The sequence below is a fragment of the Loxodonta africana genome, unplaced genomic scaffold, assembly GCF_030014295.1.
Source record: "Loxodonta africana isolate mLoxAfr1 unplaced genomic scaffold, mLoxAfr1.hap2 scaffold_483, whole genome shotgun sequence".
Classification (NCBI taxonomy): Eukaryota; Metazoa; Chordata; class Mammalia; order Proboscidea; family Elephantidae; genus Loxodonta; species Loxodonta africana.
The window spans coordinates 1-21,141 of record NW_026975200.1 but is presented as its reverse complement, the minus strand read 5'-3'; the positions used below and the strand labels follow the sequence as shown (position 1 = coordinate 21,141).

The 21,141-nt window shown below is 43.8% G+C and overlaps 1 long non-coding RNA gene across 1 annotated transcript in view; it reads left to right on the top strand.

Annotated features, from left to right (window-relative positions):
* The window catches only part of LOC135229728 (uncharacterized), a 102,536-nt gene extending 99,689 nt beyond the window's left edge, over window positions 1-2,847 (top strand). The window contains exon 4 of the long non-coding RNA XR_010320408.1: window positions 1,454-2,847. This is a non-coding gene — a long non-coding RNA (uncharacterized LOC135229728). The remainder of the gene's footprint in view (window positions 1-1,453) is intronic.
* Window positions 2,848-21,141: the final 18,294 nt, after the last annotated feature.

Genomic DNA, 21,141 nt, shown 5'->3' with positions numbered 1-21,141 from the left:
TAGGGGAAGCCTGAGGTCACAGAGAGCGAGACCCAGTGCACGCACCTGAGCCTGATCACAGCGCTTATGCTGGGATAGGAGGGCAGAGGAGGCATATGGGGACTTGGGTCCAGAGGATGACCCAGGAAAGGTGGGAGAGTTGAGGTCACCCTCTAACTCTGGGTCCGCACGTGGAGGCCCGAGGTTGCACTTCTGGGAGGAGAAGGCAAAGCCCCAGAGGCCACACTGTAGGTACACACACTGCACCCCCTTTCTCCCTCAGAAGGGCTCCCCAGGGAGGTCACCCCTAGTTTGGGGTGCAGCAGAGCCGACCCCGGTCAGGACTAGGGACTTTATTTCCTGCACTTTCACCACTGGCTTATAGTAGACTCCTTTCTCCATAGACTAAAGAAGAAATCATCAAAATAAGCTCAAAACTCCAGATTTGAGTTAAGGATCATAAATACAACTTCAGCGATAAATGCCTGTTTGGAGCCCAAGTTGCATTAAAAAAAAAAAAAAAAAATCCTGAACAAGACCCCAGAGGGAGTGATAGGAACCTCCCTCTTTTGCCACAGTCCCTCTGTGGCCCCAAGCTTTCTTATCTCCCACCTCCTAAGACTGTATCAACTGCTTTGAGAGTTTTAGAATAAAGATCCCCAGGAATATGGCTGCTCTCATTCAGTAAGGATTTCCCCAGTGCTGGACTAGACTAAATTCTGAGAATTCTCCAGAGGCTTCCGGGGCCTTCATACTGGATGGTCAACACACCAAGCTGCAGAGCTAATTCCTTTTTCCTGCAATTGGGCATGACCCCAGGGACATGACCCTGAGGGTGCTGACACTTCCTCAACCAATGACCCTCCCCCTGGGTTTCCCTCTGTCTGGGTCTCAGGATCAGTCAGGCCAACTTGTCCCCTCCAGAGAGTTTCTGTTGAAGGACACCTAAGCGGCACTATGGGTTTGTGCCCCCCACCCTGCAAACCTGCCTCCTCTGAGTGGGGTGAGGTGCTACTGAAACATTGAAACTAGCAGAAGCCACAGCCCATGGTGCTGGGAGAAAGCTGGGAGGGAGAGAGAAGTGGAGAGGCTATAAAGGCCCAGTTGTAAAGGTGAACTGGGGCCGGCCGGGATGCCCTGAAGCCAAAAAGCTGAATGGTCTCACACCTGCAGCTCCTGAGCCCATCTCTTCTTTCAATGGAGAAAGTCTTTCCCTGCTCTTACTCTGCTGGGCCGGAAGGGCCTTTGACTTTTAACATGAAGCAGCCTCCAGAGCCTCTTGGGGCAAGTGATGTCAAGGAGGCTCTGCCCAGTGCCCCCCCCACCCCTCCCACTTGTCAGAGCACCAGGAATTTCAGTCTTCCAGGTCCTGGGCTGATCTAGTGACTTATAACAGGATTCCACTGGAACTCGAAACTTTGGAAGATGGGAAATACTAAAAAAAAAAAAAAATTTTTCTTTTCTCTTCACACAGCTGAACACCTGGTTCCTGGTCTTACTATACAAGTTTCATAGAGGATGCGAAGAGGAGTTTGGGTTTGACACCTGACATCTTAGCAGTGGTTCCTGTTTGTTTGGGAGGGAAGTGGTAAAAAGAAGGCAGCATCTACTACTTCCTTTTCCATGAGTCTCAGAAAATCCTCCTGAAGACCCTCTCAGGTCCCAAGGACTGATGGGAAATCCCTTGGTTTATTCTTAAACTTTGCCCTTGAGGCATATTTTGTTGATGACCACATATAAAATATTGTCCTCTCAAGGATGCACTCTAATTCTTACCTAGACTTGATGCAGAATGAGTATATATGAAAACTAAAGTTGGTTCTTAAGCAAGGGATTATCTCTCAGAGAAGGTCCATGGGAAGGTTCATACCAACTTCTGTGGTACTGATATTGCTCCAAGGAGCCCTGGTGGTACAAAAGTTAAGTGCTCGGCTGCTAACCGAAATGTTAATTGTTTGAACCTACCCAGAGGCTCTAAGGAATAAAGATCTGGCAGCCTGCTCCCGTTAAGATTACACACCAGTAAACCCTATGGGGACAATTCTCCTTTCACACCAGGCCACGGTGACTCAGAAATCCCCTCGATGGCACCTAGCAAAAACAACAGGAAGACATTGCTCCCGATGTGCTTGAAATGCCTCTCTGGGGAAGGCCTTCAGAGCTGGCTCATGGCCACATGGGAATTGAGACTCATTTTTTTGTTTCCACGACTTATTTTGGGTCCAAAAATTTATTTTCCAGTTTATTCACCAGACTTGAATACAGCCAGCTCTCAGATATTGTCAAAATTAATTCCTTTCTCTAATAATGATTTGCCACCAAGAGTGTATTCCCAAGCATTTCCAAGAGACTGGAAAACCTTTCCAAAGAGGCATGTCCAGTGCCATGTTGTGCAGTGACTACAGTGTTGACATAGTATATTTATCCACATAGTTCCCACGTTTTCTGCTTTCCTGAAATATGAATGAAATTCCAAGTCTACCACCTGAACCACTTTTCTCAGTGTTTCATTTAGCAGAAGTCTGGTGGTGATGAATTCTCTCAGTTTTCCATCCCCTGAGAATGGCATTACTTTTGCTTTACTCCCAAAGGTATGACTGGGTATAGAATTATATATCTATATAGATTAATATTTCCCTCTTTGTGTTGAAAAAATGTTGTTTCACAATCTTTTGGCTTCCATGGCTTCTGATAATGACTATAGAGTTATTTGAATTATTTTTCCCATTTGAAATGTGTTGTTTTCTGTCTAACTTCTTCCTGAGTATTTTCTTGGTCTTTGTTATTCTGCCATTGATTATGATATATCATATTTTTATGCAAATAATGCATGTTTTATATATATTTTTTCTTTTTTTGTCAACTGCATTTTCCTCCTCCCAGGTATTGTCATAAGCACAGTACGCCGTTTTCTTTTTTACATGTCACTGTAAAAGAATTCGTATAGTGTGCTTAAAATATTTTCATAATAATATGTTATTGCGGTATATAATTCCTTAAATTTAACTCATTGGGGTTTGCTGAGCTTCTTGAATCTGTAAGTTCATGTCTTTCACCAAATTTGGAAAGTGTTAGTATTTCTCCTAATACTTTTTTCTGCACCACACATTTTCTCCATGTCTTCTGGAGTTCCAATAAAGAAATAGGGTTTTGGTCTAGTTTTTGAGGCTCTGCTCATCTTTTTCTGTATTTTTTCTCTGTTTTCAGAATAAATATTTTCTATTGATCTACTTCCAACTCAGTTTTTTTCTCTGTCATCACCATTCTGCTTTTGAAACTATCAAATGAATTTTTCATTGCTAGCATTGCATTTTTAGCATGTAAAATTTTCATTTGCAAATAGCCACTATCTTTCCACGTATTTAAAAAATGTCCCTGATATTTCTTGGAGCATGATTAGAATAGCATTTTAAAATACGTGTCTTAAGATTTCAAAACTGTAAGTCTTGCTTAAATGTTATGGAAAAACAAAATGTTAATTTTGTTTTTTTTAGCATTCAATTGACCCAGATATGTTCATGCTGCAAGTTCTGTCCTGTTTTTGTATTCTGTGGCTCACATCTTTGTTCAATTTTTGAAGCCTTTGCGGTGATACTCGGGTCTAATCTACATGAGTGCCACCCAGACTGGAATCTTGATGGCGTTGTAACCCCTAGTGAGGCTCTTAAAGGATTTGATAGTGCTTCTTAGGGTCAGGGCAAGGCATATGCATCTGGGGGGATGGGTGGTGAACCAGGAGTTCATAGCAAGTTTGAAGAATCTCTTTCTTGTGCCGCTTCCTCTCTCTATTTCTCTGATGCTCTCTGAGCTCTGAAGGAGTGCTTTCTTGGCCCACTGGTAGGAATCCTGTGGCTTTAATCTCCTCATTCTGTCGTGCACATAAGCGACTGGTTCTGCCTATGGGGCCAAAATACTCCACAACCGGCCCAAAGGTTGGCAGCATGAGTCTGTCAAGAAGCGTCTCAGAAGACTAGCCTGGTGATCTGCTTTCGAAAAGTCACACCCTTTGAGGCAGAACTGACTAAATGCCAACAGCGGACAGGGAGAGAGAAAACGTAATGGAGCTTCCTCCACACTCTTGGGCCCTTACATACTCTGGTCAGAGAGAAGGAATCTGTTCTTCCAGAGTTTTAAGTTTCTTCCCACCTGCCGACTTGCCCACCTCTCTCCTTTATGGACCCTCTATCCCATTTGATATGAGAGAGTGCTTCTCTTGGAGCTGTTTCTGTGCACAGCTGGTATGCAGTTACATGATTTGGACTCATTTAATTTCAGCCTCTGGAATGTTTATACTTTATGTTCTGGTTTCCTACCACTGCCAACCACTTCCTTTGCAGAGTCCTGAGATAGCGGCCCATGCATTTGTCCAGATACTTAGTTGTCACATACCAGTATAGCCACTGGGGGAAGTGTTGGTTGTGGTAAGGGGGGGAGGGACTGTACACTGAAGGAGCTGCAAGATCTGGCTGCCTTGTGTGAGCAGGACGGGGGTGTGCTGAGGATGGGTGCTGAAGGTGCTGAGTCAAGGGGAGTTTAATATAAAGTTGGGTCAAGGACAGTTTGTTGATATGGGGGAACTCTCTCCTAACAAGGATTTATCGCCATAGCAAGGGCTCTAGAAATGGGTCTCGTAAGCTGTGGCATTGTTCTTCGATGCTTGGAAAAGGCAATGGCCCACTATCTACGAAATAGAAATGCCAGACCTGCTGTGTCAGATGTGGGAAGATGAGGCAAAAGTCTCCAATATGTGGCCGTGGCAGAGTTAGTTTCTATAAGACCATTTCTTGGCAGTCCTGAAGGACACGCATTTCATCAAAATAATAAGGAATGCAGAGATGAGGGGAGCAGCAACAACACTGAACTTACTGATATCTGTCTTCTCTAGGGGGTCCCTGGGTGCCACAAACAGTTCAGTGCTCAACTACCAGCTGAAAGGTTGGCAGTTTGAACCCACCGAGGGGTGCCTCAGAAGACAGGCCTGGTGATCTCCTTCTAAAGGGTCACAGCCTTGGAAACCCTATTAAGCAGTTCTACGCTGCACACATGGGGTTGTCATCAGTTGGAAATGACTTGACAGCAACAAACGACAACAACAAACGACAACAATTCTCTATTGGCTGAGATTGTTCATGGGAGCTGGGCTACCTCATACCAATATAAGTAATGGGATCCCAGCCCAACAGAGGCCAGGTAGAAGTACTTAACTGTCAGAAACAAGTTGTGTGTGATTACAACAACGGTCAGCAGGTCAGAGTATTAGTTACCTATTGGGGCATAATAGACTATCCCCAAACTTAGCAGATGAGAGATAAATGGAAAAATATTCAATTCATGCTGATAAATTTGGAACTAGACAAAGATTTTGGTAAGACTCAACATACTTTTAAGGTGAAGGGTTAAACTAGAAAATTTAAATAACTGGTATAAGTATAAAAACAGATTTTCAAAATAATGATATAATTGCATACCCGAATAAAAGACAAATACATCAAAATCAAGGGTTTCTGTCCCATGTGGACATAAGAGACTAAAATTAGCAAGGGTGGGAAAGGCTGGTCGTTCTCTTTCGCCTATTACTTGACTGTAGCAAACTGTGTCCAAAACTATAAAATATTTAGGGGAACATTGTTTTGACCGGAGCAGCGAAGGACATATATAAAGAAAACTAATGTATTAACGTAAATAAAACAAAACCTGAATATGTGCAAAAAAATATGCCATATTTCCAAGTGGGAAGCCTTGTTAATCAAATGGAGGTTCCCAAAACTAACACATAAATGGATTGCATTTCCAATTAGAATATTCGGGTAGTTGTTTTTTAATTGTATACATTAATCATAAGCTACAAGTAGTACAATAGATAACAAAGAATGTTGTTGCTGGAGCCTTGGACAAGATGTTTGACTCAGCCGTCCCGTCTGACTGCCCAGTAGGCCTTTATAGGCCGTAATCTTTATGGGAGCGGACCGCCAGGCCTTTCTCCCTCAGAGCCACTGGGTGGGTGCGACCTGGCAGCCTTTCTTTCAATTAGCAGTCAAGCACTTAACCACTGCAACACCAGGGCTGCATTACCAAAGAATAGACAAGAAAAACCTGAAATAACAGGATAGTAACAGGTGTCTACCTCATCAAGTAACAGAACAAATCAATATTACATAGCATACAAACTGACAGGTAGACAACTGAAATAGAAAACCTACTAGGAAATCACAGTAACTATTCATAAAAAAAAAAAAAGGTGGTGTGAAAATCATATTTATTTAATAAATGGTGCTGACTCAACTGATTGTTCTGGGGGACAAAGCTTGCAAAAATGTGATACACAAATCATAGATTTGGAAAATTATGTGAAATGTAGATGACCAGGATTAATAACAGTTTATATTTTACACAGAAGGATAAAAGTTAAGCACTTGAAAAATGAGCAGTGAATTCAAACAGATCGTTCACAGCAAATCCACATGCCCAATAAACATAGTCCAAGTTGCTCAAAAACACTGGTAAATAAGAAAATATCAAAGTCCCAGTGAAACTGGCACAATTTAAAAATCGACACCATCTATAGCTGGCTGGGCTGTGGGGAGAAGGAAGCCCTGAGACATGGCTGGAAAGGTGCTTTAGGACAGCCTATAGGGGAAAGACATGACCATGGCTCTGTACTTTTAACATTCTTTGAACTGGAAATCTCACTCTGTGGAGTCTACTCCACATAAGCGAATCCTGTACTATACAAAGGATGTTTATTATTGATGCTGACAAAACATTGACTGTCCATTGGTGGTGAAATGATAGAGAATATATGGTAGAGCTACATCATCAATAACATAGGGAGTCATTAGAATGAAAAAGAGTTGTAGTAGTTAAGTAGGAGAAATCTCTGTGAAGTATTATGGAAGTTTACTGAAAAAATCAAGGTGCAGAAAAGTATATATAAAATGAGCACATTTGGGTAGAACAATAACAATTGAACATATTTGAATACCTGTTTACATGTATGTGTGTGTATAAATGAACAGATGATGGTACATGTATGTGTGCGTGTGCTTTTTTAAGCAAGGATAAGATAGACTACTTACCATATGGTCGAAGTGCATTACCTTGGATTCACTTGTGGGAAAGAACAGGGGGTGGAAAGCTAGAACATGCAGGAAGAGTGGACTGAAAAAGCATGGGTGATAACGTGTTTCCATTTCACTAGTGTTATGTATGAGACAAACAAATCTGTCTTGAAAGAAGCCGGAATGTTCCTTAGAAGCAAGGATGGCTTTAGACATGTTATCAGAAGGGACCAGTTCCTGGAGAAGGACACCATGCTTGGTAAAGCAGAGGTCCAGCGAATAAGAGGAAGACCCTCAATGAGATTGACTGACACAGTGGCTACAACAGTGGGCTCAAATATAGCAACCATTATGAGGGTTGCCCAGGACCAGGCAGTGTTTTGTTGTGTTGTGCATAGGGTCGCTGTGAGTCAGAGCCAACTCGATAGCACTTAACAACATGTATAAGTCTAGATAAAGTGTACTAAAATTGTTATCATCTATTTAATTTATGTGTGTAACTTAGAAGACATAAAAATATAGTTAATGCTATATCTAATGACTTACAGAGAGTCAAGATAGAATGTCAAGGGAAAGAAGGGGCAAGAGCAATGTGGGTAGAGTGTGACCAAGTTTCCATAAAAGCAAACACCCCATCAGATCTACTTGTGTACCTGTGACTGTGTATACATGTCACAGCAGAGAAACCTAGGGAAGGATACACGTGTCTATTAACTTTGGATACCTTGGGGGAGCAGGAGCAAAATATGAGGGTGGGACTCTGCATGTTAACTTTTTCATTATACAAATTTGTATTTTTAGACATGTAATAAAAAAGAATTTCATAGCTTTGGAAATTAGTAAATGACATAGACATATATTTTTAAATAGGTGAAAATTCTCTATGACAGACAAAGGTTTTAATCACTGAAAGGAGAGCATACCACAGACAGTAATAATCACAATCAGTGGATTTCTTGCATGTTCTTGGAGCCAATGTGCTCTTCTGGTGTCTGTAACTAGAAATGACCAGAAATAATTTGGGGAAGTCAATCACCTCTTGCAAACACACGTCCACAGCTAAATGAAGGAGAATGGACACCATGTGCAATTCACTAGGTAACTCATGTGCCTCTAGAAGATTCTCTTTCCCGGATATGCTGCCACTACCTCCTCCCCACCTTGCCACACCGAATAACCCACCCTTGTGCATTCTAGGCCCTTTTCAGGACTGAGCTTAGATGACATCAACTGAGAAGATAGTTGATGAATAGAAGAGAGTTTGATGAAAAGATTTCAGAAAGCAGTACCTCCCCAACCAGCCTCTCCCCAACCTGGGAATGCCAACCTCTCCCACTCTGATACCTCTGAGAATCTCTGATTTTCCTTTTGGATCCTTAGGAGACTGCTGAATTCACCTGTCCTGAAAGCCTTCACTGCCCTCTACCTCTGACGCTGTTCCATGCAGGAGCTGTCTCTGTCACTCTGAGAAATCCACACAGGACAGCCTGTGGTTGGAGGTGCTCATTCTGGAGGTCCTGCCCTCCCTGCCTGTGTCCCGAAGGCTTCCCTGTGACAGTAGAGGTCTCATCTTCCAGGGAGATGGCTACGCCCCTGTCATGTCCAGACCTGGGACCTGAAGCTACGGCTGAGATTTGGGCTTTTCTGTCCACTACTTAGTCTGGGCCTGAATCTGCCCCTTCCCACCCTCACCTCTGATCACCTGTGTTCTTGCTGTTCTCTCTGGGTTTACAAGCCTGCCCTCTGCTTCTTTCATCTGAGTCAACCTTTTTCTTCAGTTCTTTGACCTCAGGACATGTCAGGTTAGACCACAGAAAGAAGAAAAAATATTAGCAAGTTTCATTAACATGTGGAAAACCTGAAAGAATAGCTTGATTTAGAGGAGAGGAAAAAGTTCCAAAGCTCTACTCCTTACCTTGGGACATGCTATACAGAAAATATCCTGCAAGCACTGGATCAACTCTTATCCAGAAATGGAAAACACCCAGGAGGATTTTGCTACACCAGCTCCCCCTTCCACTCCCCTAATCCTAATCGTAAACCCAAATTCACCCTGTGAGGACAGAAGACATGACCGGGGTGAGCTCCTTTTTCTCCACCCCGCCCTCCTGTCCTCCTCCCAAGCCCTGCTTCTTTCTCTGCCTGCAGGCTGCTGGGAAGGGACCCAGAGGCCTTGGTTTAGGGCTTTATGTTCACTGCTCACCTGCGGGCAGGTTCCGCTCAGTCTGCGGCTTCTCTGATTCCTTCTCCTGCAAAGAACTCAGTGACACCCCATGACCGTCACACCTCCCTTAGAGCTGTCCTTGCAGGGACCCCTCAGCCTCCCAAGTCCCACTGAAATCCCATTTCCCTTTCCCTACTTATGCTATGCTCATCCTCAGAGTTCTGAGACCTCATCATCCAGGTGAGGCCTGTCCTCTCCTCTTCTGGGCCAGTGGAGCCTCTGAGGGGACCTGGTGTCTGCGGTCAGCCATCTGGGGCTTCCTCCATCCAGATCCTCCTAGGGCTGGAGCTCTCTGTGTATTCGGGGTAGGAGGGTGGGGATCTTCCAGGGGAGCTGGGTTAAACAAAACTGAATGGAGGTCTCTCCTGAAGGGCCCACACTTCCAGCCCAAAGGCCCTGCTCCTCCTAGTCCGGGGGTGCTAGAGGGTCTTCTGGTGCTTCCCGCTCTGGCCTTAGTGCTGCACCTGCACCCTCTGTAGCCTGAACTTCTGCCTCTGCAGCCTCTCCAGCTGGTCCCTCAGCCTCTTTAGCTCCTCTCTCTGCTTCTCCAGCTGCTCCTCCAGGTGCCTGCAGACCCACACTCTCCCTCACCTCCCTCTTCTTGGCGGCCATCAGGCAGCGTCTGCCCACCTGGCGGCAGCATTCGGGCCTACAGGGGACTGAGGGTGGAATCTGGAAGGCATTATGCTGAGTGAAATTAGTCTGTCGCAAAACGACAAATACTGTATGAGACCACTATTGTAAGAACTCATGAAAAAGTTTAAACGCAGAAGAAAACATTCTTTGATGGTTAAGAGTGTGGGGAGTGAGGGAGAAGAAAATTCACTAACATTGTGAAAATGTCAGTTCTACCCAAAACCATCTACAGATACAATGCAATCCCAATTCCAATTCCAAAGACAGTTTTTTTAACAGTAACTGTAGACAAATATCATCTTAGGTGAAGGGAAGGACAACACACAATACGGGGGAAGTCAGCACAACTGGACTAAACTAAAAGCTAAGAAGTTTCCTGATCACAACCAAATACTTTGAGGGACAGGAGAGCAGGGGCGGTGGTCTGGGGACCATGGATTCGGGGGACGTGTAGGTAATTGGCATAAGGAAGTTTATTAAGAAAATGTTCTGCATCCAGTTTTGGTGAATGGCATCTGGGGTCTTCCAAGCTAGTAAGCCGCCATCTAAAATTCAGAGATAAGAGGTTTGGGAGAAACCACAGCCCATCACACTCCGTTATCATTCCCTGAACTCACATTTCTCTTTCCAATAGAATGGTAACCTCTTTGAAGGCAGGGAAAACTTTCAATTCATTTTTATTACATACTTATTATTAAGTTTCCCCCAATCCTCCCAACATCTCCAAAAGCTGCCATGTTTGTCTTGTTTAGGTTCAAACTGGGCCCTCGAAACTGAACAATGTCAGCAATGATGTCACACAAGTGTTATGGAAGCCTTGGTGCTCACTCAGATCCAACTGCTCTTTGGAGAGGTTGTCGATCTGAGGTCTCCTGTGGGAGAGCAACTTAAGCTACCAGTTCACAGAGAGTGATTCCTCAGTTGGAGTTCCCAACTCGTGAGAGCTTGGAACAGAGGGGTGAACATCCTTTGGGGGACCTTTTTTTTTTTTTTTTGGTTTACCTTCACCCAGTCAGGATGAAATGGCAATATGGGAAGGAGAAACCTCTAAGACTCGAGGTAGGGGTGGGAGAAAAATTCTTCCTGATTGACAGGAGGTGTGTGGCAAAGAGTCTGATTTCACCAGACAAGATTTGGAGACAAGATATGGATTTTGAGTGAGGAGATGAAGTGGCTCTCCCAGAGAAAGTACTTGCTGTCATTTAGTAGACAACAAAACAGTGATATGAATAAAGGAATGAGTGAGTGAACCAAAGAACACTACTGTAACTCTAAGGGCCTTTCTGAGTAGGCACAGACTAGCTACTCAATTGTTCAGGCTTGGGAACCTCCTATGTTGAGGAAGCCACTGGGCAACTGGGACGGGGGTGAAGGGTGTTTAGGGAGATCAGTTATTCATTTGTATCATATTTTCAAATAAGATTGAATTAATATGTCATGTCAGGAATAACGAAAGAAGTAAAATTTCTCAGGAGCTTATGAAAGTGGGTGGCGTGAGGAAGCACTGTGTCTGTACCACTGTGAACTATGCTGTCCCAGCCTGGGCTTGGGCGGAAGACCCCATCCCCCTAGATCCAGGGAATCCCCTTCTCCTCTTCCAAGGCTTAACACCCAGTCACAGCAAAGCCTCACTTCAAGATAGCATTTTAAATTCCTACTCTACTTAATTTAAAGTATAGGTCAAGGAGGTAAAGGTGCCTAGGTGATGCAGTTTGTGCTCGACAGCTCACCTAAAAGTAGGAGTACTGGGAGGAAAAGTCCTGGCGATCTGCTTCTCTTAAGATTACAGTCAAGAAAACCCAATGGAGCAGTTCTACCCTGAAACACATGGGGTCGCCACAAGTCAGAATCGACTTCATGGCAACTGACAACAACAAACTGAACCTGAGCTTCTGTGGTTCCTAATTGTACACCCTTTCATCAGCCAGTGTCTGCCCTCCTCCATCTTTTCAGCTGCTTGCCCATGCTGCCCTGGACCGCCCCAGCCCTGTTTCCTGTTTCCTCCTTGGTCCTCTGCCTGGCCGCTAACTTGCTTCTGAGAGCTTTCGCTACTTTCCACCCCACACCACACTCACACACCCAACCTGGCTCCGTCTGTTTTCTCTCTTCATCCTGAGGTCTCGAATCCTTCCCTCATGTTCAGAAATGTACATAGATAGACCTTATGTTGACACGTACAACCCTCCTAGACAAACACAGGTGAGGTGGTTGTGTCTTAGCCTCTCAGGTTTGTGGCGTCAAGGCTTTCGGCCAAACATATGTTTTCTGCATCACTCTGAAGTCACTCATCTAATAAGGACATTTAAGGGGCTACTGTTCAATTGTTTTCAAGAGGAAACAATTTTAACCTATTACTGTGGCTTGGTTAAGAAGGGTACAAGGAAGAGGTATACCTGTCAGGGTCTTAACTAAATATACAAATTATTCTCTAACGTTTAAGTATAATTCCTTCTATGAAAGACTTCCCTTAAAAAGAGGTGAAAATTTCTCCCATTTGCGTGTTTAAATTTACTAAGAAAATCACTTTCATAGGAAACTCCTTTTGGAGAAGTCACAAAATATTATAAAAGTTCAAGAAAATGAGGTCATTCCCATGTTCCAAAGGAGCAAATTCACTGAACATTCTGCAAATAAAGGGGGGAGGGAGCACATTGGATGATCTTCTATTTACAAATATAAAATCCCAAGACATGTTATAGTGTTTTTAGAGTAAACATTTTTGTTATAAGGTACTACTATCATTAGTGTCATTGTGCCCAGGGGATTCTGTCTCCCACAGCAGCGCCCCCAAGGGGAGTGAGGGGTCCCAGGACAGAGGGAGAATTGATGAGAGGATGGTGGTGATGGACAGGCCCCAGGGATCCCTAAGACCAAATCCTTGGGCTCATAGATGAGTCTTCCCAAGACCCAGAGATCAGTCTTCCCAAGGCCCAGACTCGATAATGAGCAGAAAAGGCCAAGTTTCAGCCACAACAGCAAGTATTAGGAACTGGGAAACCCTGGAGGTGCCAGGGGTATGTCCTTCCCTCGGTGATGAGACCCCAAGTGGCACAGGGAAGCCCTCAGGGGCAAGGAAGGAAGGGCAGAGCCTCCAGGACAGGCATTTCCAACCACAGGCTGCCCTGTTTGTACTTCTCAGAGTGACAGACTCTCCTGCGAGGGACAGGGTCAGAGACGGAGGAAGCGAGGGCTTTCAGGCGAGGTGAATTCTGAAGTCTCCTGATGATCAAACAGAAAGCCCTGGATGATCAGAGGTACAAGAGAGTGAGGGGGCTGGCATTCCCACAGTGGCCGTAGGCTGGCTGAGGGGGTCCTACTGTCCCTGGAGCTATTGGTCAAAATATTTTTCCTTAAAAGCTGCATCTTTCCAGTTAACTTCCTCTATGTTCAGTCCAGGAAAAGGTGTAGCATGCAAAGGGTACGTTTTCCAGCAGAGCAACAAATGGAAGGAAGTGGTAGTGGCATATCAGGGAAAGAGAATCTTCTAGAGACACATGAGTTACCTAGTGAGCTGCATGTGGTGTCCAGCCTTCCTCCTTTATCTGTAGACATGTACCTGCAAGAAACGTTTGAGGAGTAACTTCATGGACCCTTACAAAATTCTCGCTGGTCATTTCCAGGTGTAGAGACCAGAAGAGCTCATTGTCTCCAAGAACAAGCGTGAAATCTGCTGGGTCTGACTGTTGAGCAGTCTGTGGTGTGCTCTTCTTCCAGTGATTAAAATCTTTGTATCTGTTGTTAAAGATATTTTCCCCGTTCAAAAAAAAAAATCCAACAAAATGTTTTTAAAATAATGTATCTATGATGATGTTTATCAACTTTCAAAGCTCTGAAAGTCTTTTGTATAACACCTCTAAGGGTACAGATTTGTATAATGAAAAAGTTACAGTCATGGTCCCACCCTCATATGTAATTTGGTCCTGCACCCCCAAGGCGTCCAATGTTAATAGACACGTGTATCTTTCCCTACGTTTCTCAGCTGGGACACATACACACAGTCACAGGTTCACAAGTAGATCCCCTGGTTTGTTTGCTCTAATGGAAATTGGGTCATACTCTACCCACGGTGCTCTGTAAATTGCTAATTCCCTGAAGGTCATTAGGTATGGCACTAACACTGCCTTTTTGGGTCTTCTAAGATTGAACTCATATTTACACATAAAGCATTTAAATAGATGAGAACAATTACTGTATACACTATCTAGACTCATACATAGCACTACTACAGTGGAAACACATATCACCAGTGCTTTCTAAGTCCGCTCTTCCTGCATGTTCTAACTCCCCCGCCCCCACCAGTCCTTTTCCAGAAGTGAATCCAAGGTAATTCAGGTTAACAATGTGGTAAGTACTCTCTCTTACCCTTGCTTATACGAGCACACACAGACACAAATGTATCTTCGTCTGCTCCTTTACACACTCACATAAACACAAACAGGTATTCAAGCATACTCAAACAATTGCTATTGCTTTACCCTAATGTGCTCATTTTATACAGACTTCTCTGCACCTTCATTTTCGCCTTCAATAATACTTCACAGAGATTTCTCCTGTTTAACTACCAGAGTTCTTTTTCATTCTAATGACTCAAACTTTATTGATTTAGCTCTACCATAAATTATCTATCTTTCCACCATCCATGGCAGTCGATTTTGCCGTTATTAACAATAACCGTCCTTTGTATACTAGAGGATTTGCTTCCATGGGATAGATTCCAAAGGGTGAGATTTCTAGGTCAAAGAATGTTTCAAAATTACAGAGCCATGTCCGTGTCTTTCCCCTAAAGGCTGTCATAACGCCCCTTTCCAGCCATGTCTGAGGCACCCTTCTCCCCACAGCACCCCCCGGCCCCAGCCATAGGTGGTGTAGATTTTTAAATTGTGCCAGTTTCACTGGGACTTTGATATTTTCTTCACTACCAGTGTTTTTGAACAACTTTGATTATGCTTATTGGCCATTCGTATTTGCTCTGAACGGTCTTTTGAATTCATTGCTCATTTTGCAAGTCCTCAATTTTTGTCTTCCTTGTATAAAATGGAAATAGTTGTTAATCCTTATCACCGACATTTCCCATAATTTCCCAAATCCATCGCTGATGTATCACATTCTTAGAAGTTTTTTTTTTTTTTTTTGCCCAGAATGATCAGTTGAGTCAGCAGCGTTTATAAGATAAACCATAATTTTCCTGAGTTGAAATACCACCTCTGTATTAACGGTTATTATGATAATCTTTGTGGATTTGCTACTTCGTTTCCTTGGTCTAGCTTTCAGTTCCTATGCTATGTAATATTTGTTCCATTAGTTGATGAAGCAGCCTCCTTCTTTTTCATGTTTTTGTTGTCTGTTCTTTCGTATCTGTTATACTATTTGCATCTTAAGATTACTGTATACAATTCAACAAATAACTAGGTAAATATTCTAATGGGAATTGCAATACATTTGTATGTTGGTTTTGGGGGACTGTCATTGATTAAACAAGACTTCCCATTTGATAAAACATATTTTTTGCATTATTAAGGTTTAATTTTATTTCCTCCTCTACTTCAAATAGGCTCTTTTCTGTTCCAGTCAAAACAACATTTTCCTAAGTAGTTTACGGTTTTGGACACAATTTGATGCAATCATGTAGTAAAGAAAATTGTCTTTATTCCTCCCACCCTGAAACTTCCAATTTTGGGCACTGTGTCTAGATTGGAGAGAAGTCATTGATTTTGGTATATTTGGCTTGTCAGTTTACCAAAATTTTTATCCTCATTTTCTAGGTATGCAATTATATTATCATCATAAAAAGAAGAAAATCTGTTTTAATATTTAATTCATTCCTTAACTTTTCTAGCTCATTAATGCACCTAGAAAAGTATGTTGGGTCATAAAAGTAATAACAGTATATTTGTCTACTTCCAAATTTTATTAGCATGAATGGAGTATTTTTCCATTTATCTAATATCTACTATGTTTTATGATAATTTTTTATGCCCCAGTAGATAATATATTGACCTGCTGACCGTTACAGTAATGACATACACCTTGTTTCTGACAGTTAAGTGCTTCCACCTGGCTTCTGCTGCTCTGGGACCCCATTATTCCCATTGCTACTAGGCAGCTGTCTCCTACCCACAACCTAAGCCTCCAGAGGACAGACATCGCTAAGTTTCACTTTGCTGCTGCTCCCCTCCACCGTGCATTCCTTATTGTTCTGATGAGAGGAGTGTCCTTCAGGACTTCTCAAAAATGGTCTTAAGAAAACTCACTCTGGATGTCCATGTATTGGAGACTTTCCCCCCATTTTTCAACATCTGACACAGCAGTAACGGCATTTTGATTTCATAGAATGTGGACCATTGCCTTTTCCAAGCTTCCAAGCGCAATCCCTGTAGCATATTAAACCCATTTCCAGAACCCCCACAATGGCAATAAATCCTTTTTAGGAGAGAGTTCCCCCCATATCAACAAACTCTTCTTGACCCAACTTTACATTAAACTCCCCTTGACTCAGCACCTTCAGCACTCAGCCCTCAGCACACCCCAGTCCTGCTCACACAAGGCAGCCAGGTCTTGCAGCTCCTTCAGTGTACAGTCCCTCCCCCCAACCACAACCAACACTTCCCCGGTGGCTATGCTGGTATCTGACAACTAAGTATCTGGACAAATGCATGGGATGCTATCTCAGGACTCTGCAAAGGAAGTGGTTGAAGGTGGCTGGGGGAGGAAACCAGAACATAAAGTATGAATATTCCAGAGGCTGAAATTAAATGAGCCCAAATCTCATAACTACACTCAGGTTGTGGATAGAAATAGGTCCAAGACAATCCTTCTTTCTCTCATGCGGGGGGAAGACGGTCTGTAAAGGAGAGAGATGGGCGGGCAGGCAGGCAGAGGGGCAAACACCTAATACTCTAAGCCCAAAGAGTGTAGAGGAACGTCTGTTACGTTTTCTGTCTCTATCATACCATTATTTGGCCCCATAGACAGACCCAGTCACTTAACCGCGTGGCAGAATGAAGAGATTAAAGCCCCAACATTCTTGCCAGTGGACCGGGAAGGTAGCCCCTCAGAAGGCAGAGAGCCTCAGAGAGATAGAGAGGAAGCAGCTCAAGACAGGGATTTCATAAAGTCGCACATAAAGTCACCTCTAAGTTGACTCGATGGCAATGGGTAAGTTGCACATGCATAGATCTGATCCTAAGAAGCATTGTAAACCTTTGAGCACTGTATTATGGGTTAGAACACCATCTAGGTCCCAGACTGAGTGGCACTCACATAGATAAGTCCTCAAAATATTTTCGTCCTCTTAAGCTTTGAAAACTCAAAAGACATTTGAGCCACAGCATACAGGAGATGAGACAGAACTTGCAGCCTGAACATAACTGGGTCTATTTCTTGCTAAAACAAGCAAACAAAAAAATGACAATTTCCATAAGGTTAAAGCAGGACTCACAGCACTGGCATAACAGAAAAAGTGTAAAAAGGTATTGTAACCGTGCTCTAAGAAGTAACAGGAAGAGTTTTGTTTTTTTTTTTTAACAAATGGCAATGTAAATATTATCACTAAAGAAAAAGAAGGTATTTACAAATGACAATTTTTGATGTGAGAAAAATTTAGGTATGAATACACTAATAAAAAAAATTTTTTTTAGAAATTAAAAATTCACTTGATGGGCTCAATAGCAGAATGTAGATGGTATTCTGTGTAGGTGTTAAAGTATTTGAAAAAATCTGGGCTGAACAGTTCCCAATTTTGGTGAAAGACAAACTTACGAATTTAAGAAGCTCAGGACATGCCAACAAATTAAATTCAAAGAACTTTATGCCCAAATAAGTTATAATCAACTGTAGAATAGCAAAGACAATGAAATGCCTTGGAAGAAGTTAGAGAGAAAACAACACATTTCACAAAGGGGAAGAAAATTTTCAATTACTCTACAGTTCTCATCCAAAACCATGGAGGTCAAAAGACTGCAACAACATTTTTTCAGTGCTGAAAGAAAAGAATCGTTAACTCAGAATTCTATATCCAGTGAAAATATCCATCAGGAATAAAGGAAAATAATGACATTCTCAGCTGAAGGAACTCTAAAGAGAATTCATAACCACCAGACTTAGTTTAAGCACTAAAGGAAGTTCTTCAGGTGGCAGACTCGGAATTTCAGGAATTATAGAAAGCAGCACAGTGCTAAGTATCTGGGTGAACACTCTATGCCAACCTTGCTGTCACTACACAACATGGCGCAGGACTGCCCTCTTTGGAAAGTCTTTACAGCTTGGTGCAAACACTTTGGAATACACTCTTGGTGGCGTATCAGTACTAGAGAATGAAATTTACTTTGAAAATATGAGAGATGTCTGTAGCCACATCTGATGAAAAACTGGATAATAACATTTTGGACACCGAATGAAAGATGGTAGCAAACAAACAAACAAACAAAATGAGTCTGAATTCCCATGTGCCCATGAGCCGGCTCTGAAGGCCTTCCCCAGGGAGGCATTTCAAATACATCTGGAGCAATGGCAGCATCAGGGAATGAAGGCTATATACCTCTCCTCTGGCCTTCTCTGAAGGGTAACCACTTGCTTAAGTACCAAGCTTAGTGGTTAACATATAGTCATTCTGTAGACAGTCTAGCTAAGAATTACAATGCCTCCTTGAGAGGAAAGCATTTTATACAAATGACATAAACAAGTGCCTCAAAGACAAAGTTATAGTAAACCAAGGCATTTCCTATCAGTCTTTACCTGAGAGGGTCTTTGTAAGGATTTCCAGCGGCTCAGAAAAAAGAACAGAGTAAACTCTGTCTTCTTTCACCTCTTCCCTCCTCAAGAAACAGGAACTGGTGCTAAGATGTCAGGGGTCAAGCTCCAAACTCCTCTCCTGGTCCCGTATCTAAGTTGTGTAATAGCACCAGACAATGAGCTATAAGAAGATGAACCCAAGGAGTATTTCCAGTCTGTGACAGGTTTGCCTTCCAGTGAAATCCTGTTTCAAATCGCTAGACCAGTGGAGGAGCTCTGGTCCTCTGACCTGAGAGAAGGACAGGGTGGGGTTGTCAGAACCTCCTTGACCATCATTCTCCCCAAGAGGTTTTAGAGACTCGTTCATGTCATAACTCAAGGACTATTACTGCCCAGTTGCATAACTGCGGAAAAAGACTTTCTCCTTTGAAGGAGCAAAGGGCCCAGGAGGGGCAGGTGTGAGGCTTTTCTCTTTAAGTCAGCTTTGTGGCTTCAGGTCACTGGCCCCTGGCCACCTTCACAACCTGCCTTTTGAACTCATCCTCATCTCTCCCTCCCAAATTCCCCCAGCACCCTGGGCTGTGGCTTCTGCGGGTTTCAATGGTGTCCTTTCAGTAGCTCCTTGCTCTCCGCTGAGGGAGCAAACCCACAGTGCCCTTAAGTGTCCTTCAGTAGGAACATTGCTGAGGGTACACGATGGCCTGACTGATCCTTAGACCCAGATGGGCAGAACTTTGGGCGGGGGGTCATTGTCCAGAAGTCTCAGCTTCCTTTAAGTGGCTCCAAACTTCAGTGTGTTGACTGCCCAATACACAGGTGGGGGAAGCCTGTGGAAGATTCTCAGTCCTAGTTTCACCCAGCACTGGGCAAACCCTAAGGGGGGAGAGCAGTGAGATTCCTGAGGATCTTTATTCTAAAGTTCTCAAAGCAGCTGATATAGTCTTAAGAGGTGGGAGATGAGAAAGCTTGGGACCATGGGAGGGTGGCAAAAGAAGGAGACTCCTATCACTCCCTCTGCGGTCTTGAGTAGTCCTTTCTTCCTTCCTCCCTTCCTTCCTCACACCCTCCCCCTTCCTTCCTTTCTCTTGCTTTTCCTCCCTTCCCTTCCTCCCTCCCTCCCTCTGTCGCTTCTTTCCTTCCTTCCCTCCATCCCTCCCTTTCTCCCCGCTTCTTCCCTCTTCTTTTTTTTTTTTTAATGCATCTCAGACTCCAAGCAGGCATTTGTTGCTAAAATCATATTTCTCTGTGTTAACTTATGATCCTTAACTTAAATCTGGAGTATGTAGCTCATTTTGATAATTCCTCTTCTGTTTGCACAGAGAAGAGACTGCTCACAGCCAGTGATGAGAGGGGAGGAAACAAATTCCTTAGCCAGAGCAGGCTCTGCTGTTTCCTGTACTAGGGGTGACGCCCCTGGGGAGCCTTTCCCAGGGCAGCAGGGCAGGCAGTGAGTCCAGCCTGGGGCTGCAGCCAGGCTGTGTGGCCTCTGTGGCTTTGATTTCTCCTCCTGGAAGGGCACCCTGTGGGCTTCCCATGGGAGGACCCTGACTCCATGGGTGACCACAACTCACTGCCCTGCCTCCTGTCCTCCTCTGGACCCATGTCCTGATAGGCCTTCTTCCCTCCTTCCCAGTATAAGCATTGTGATCAAGCGGGGCAGAAAAAGTCCTCAGGGCCAGACCCTGGGCCTTGCCCTCCGTGGCCTTAGGCTTCCCCGAGTTTTGGTGGGACCTGTAGCCTGGCGGGGGTCTGGGGCCTTGAGGTGCTGGACTGGCTGGGCCTGTCCCAGAAGGCACAGCAGGCCGGGCTCTGTCCAGCAGCCCCACGGGTTTGCGACGGGGCTGCCCCGGGCCTCGCGCCACCCTCGCGCCCCTCTCCGCGCAGCCCCGCCCCCCCCCAACTGCCCAACCGGCGCCCTCCCCGCCTTCTGGTTCTAGAAGTGTGTTCTCTCGCTGCATAGATGCAACTGGGCACTGCACTGCACACAGAGTCAATCCCACCTGAGTTGAAGACTTGAACATAAAACCCACAACTTTAATACTACCAGATGGAGGAGGAGGGAAGGGATGAAAAAAGAAAGTAAAGAAAAAAAGTTTTAGCAAAAGAACAATTAGAAAAATAAGTATTAGAAGATTATATGCTCACATTATGGATTCACGGAGCCTGTGCACACAAAACTGCTTGGATAGCATACTGTGATATCTTTCTTTGGAAATAAGACTTAGATACGGGGATTGGTGCCAGGAATAGTTGCAGAGGCTGACTTTGGGAAAAGGGGGAAAATTTGGCATTGATTAGTTGGTCTGAATGAGGCTGAAAACCATGAAAATCAAGATAATATTTAAGATAGAATTCTAGTAGCCTAGAACAGGCAGCAGAAATTTTTCTAATTACTACCAGAAGAGGCCTTTAATCACTAAACAACATGGATCAATAGTTCAAGATCTCTGTACAAAGAAAATAATGGGCCTAGATAATTTTCAGTCAGGTTACCATCAAACATGCAAGAAACAG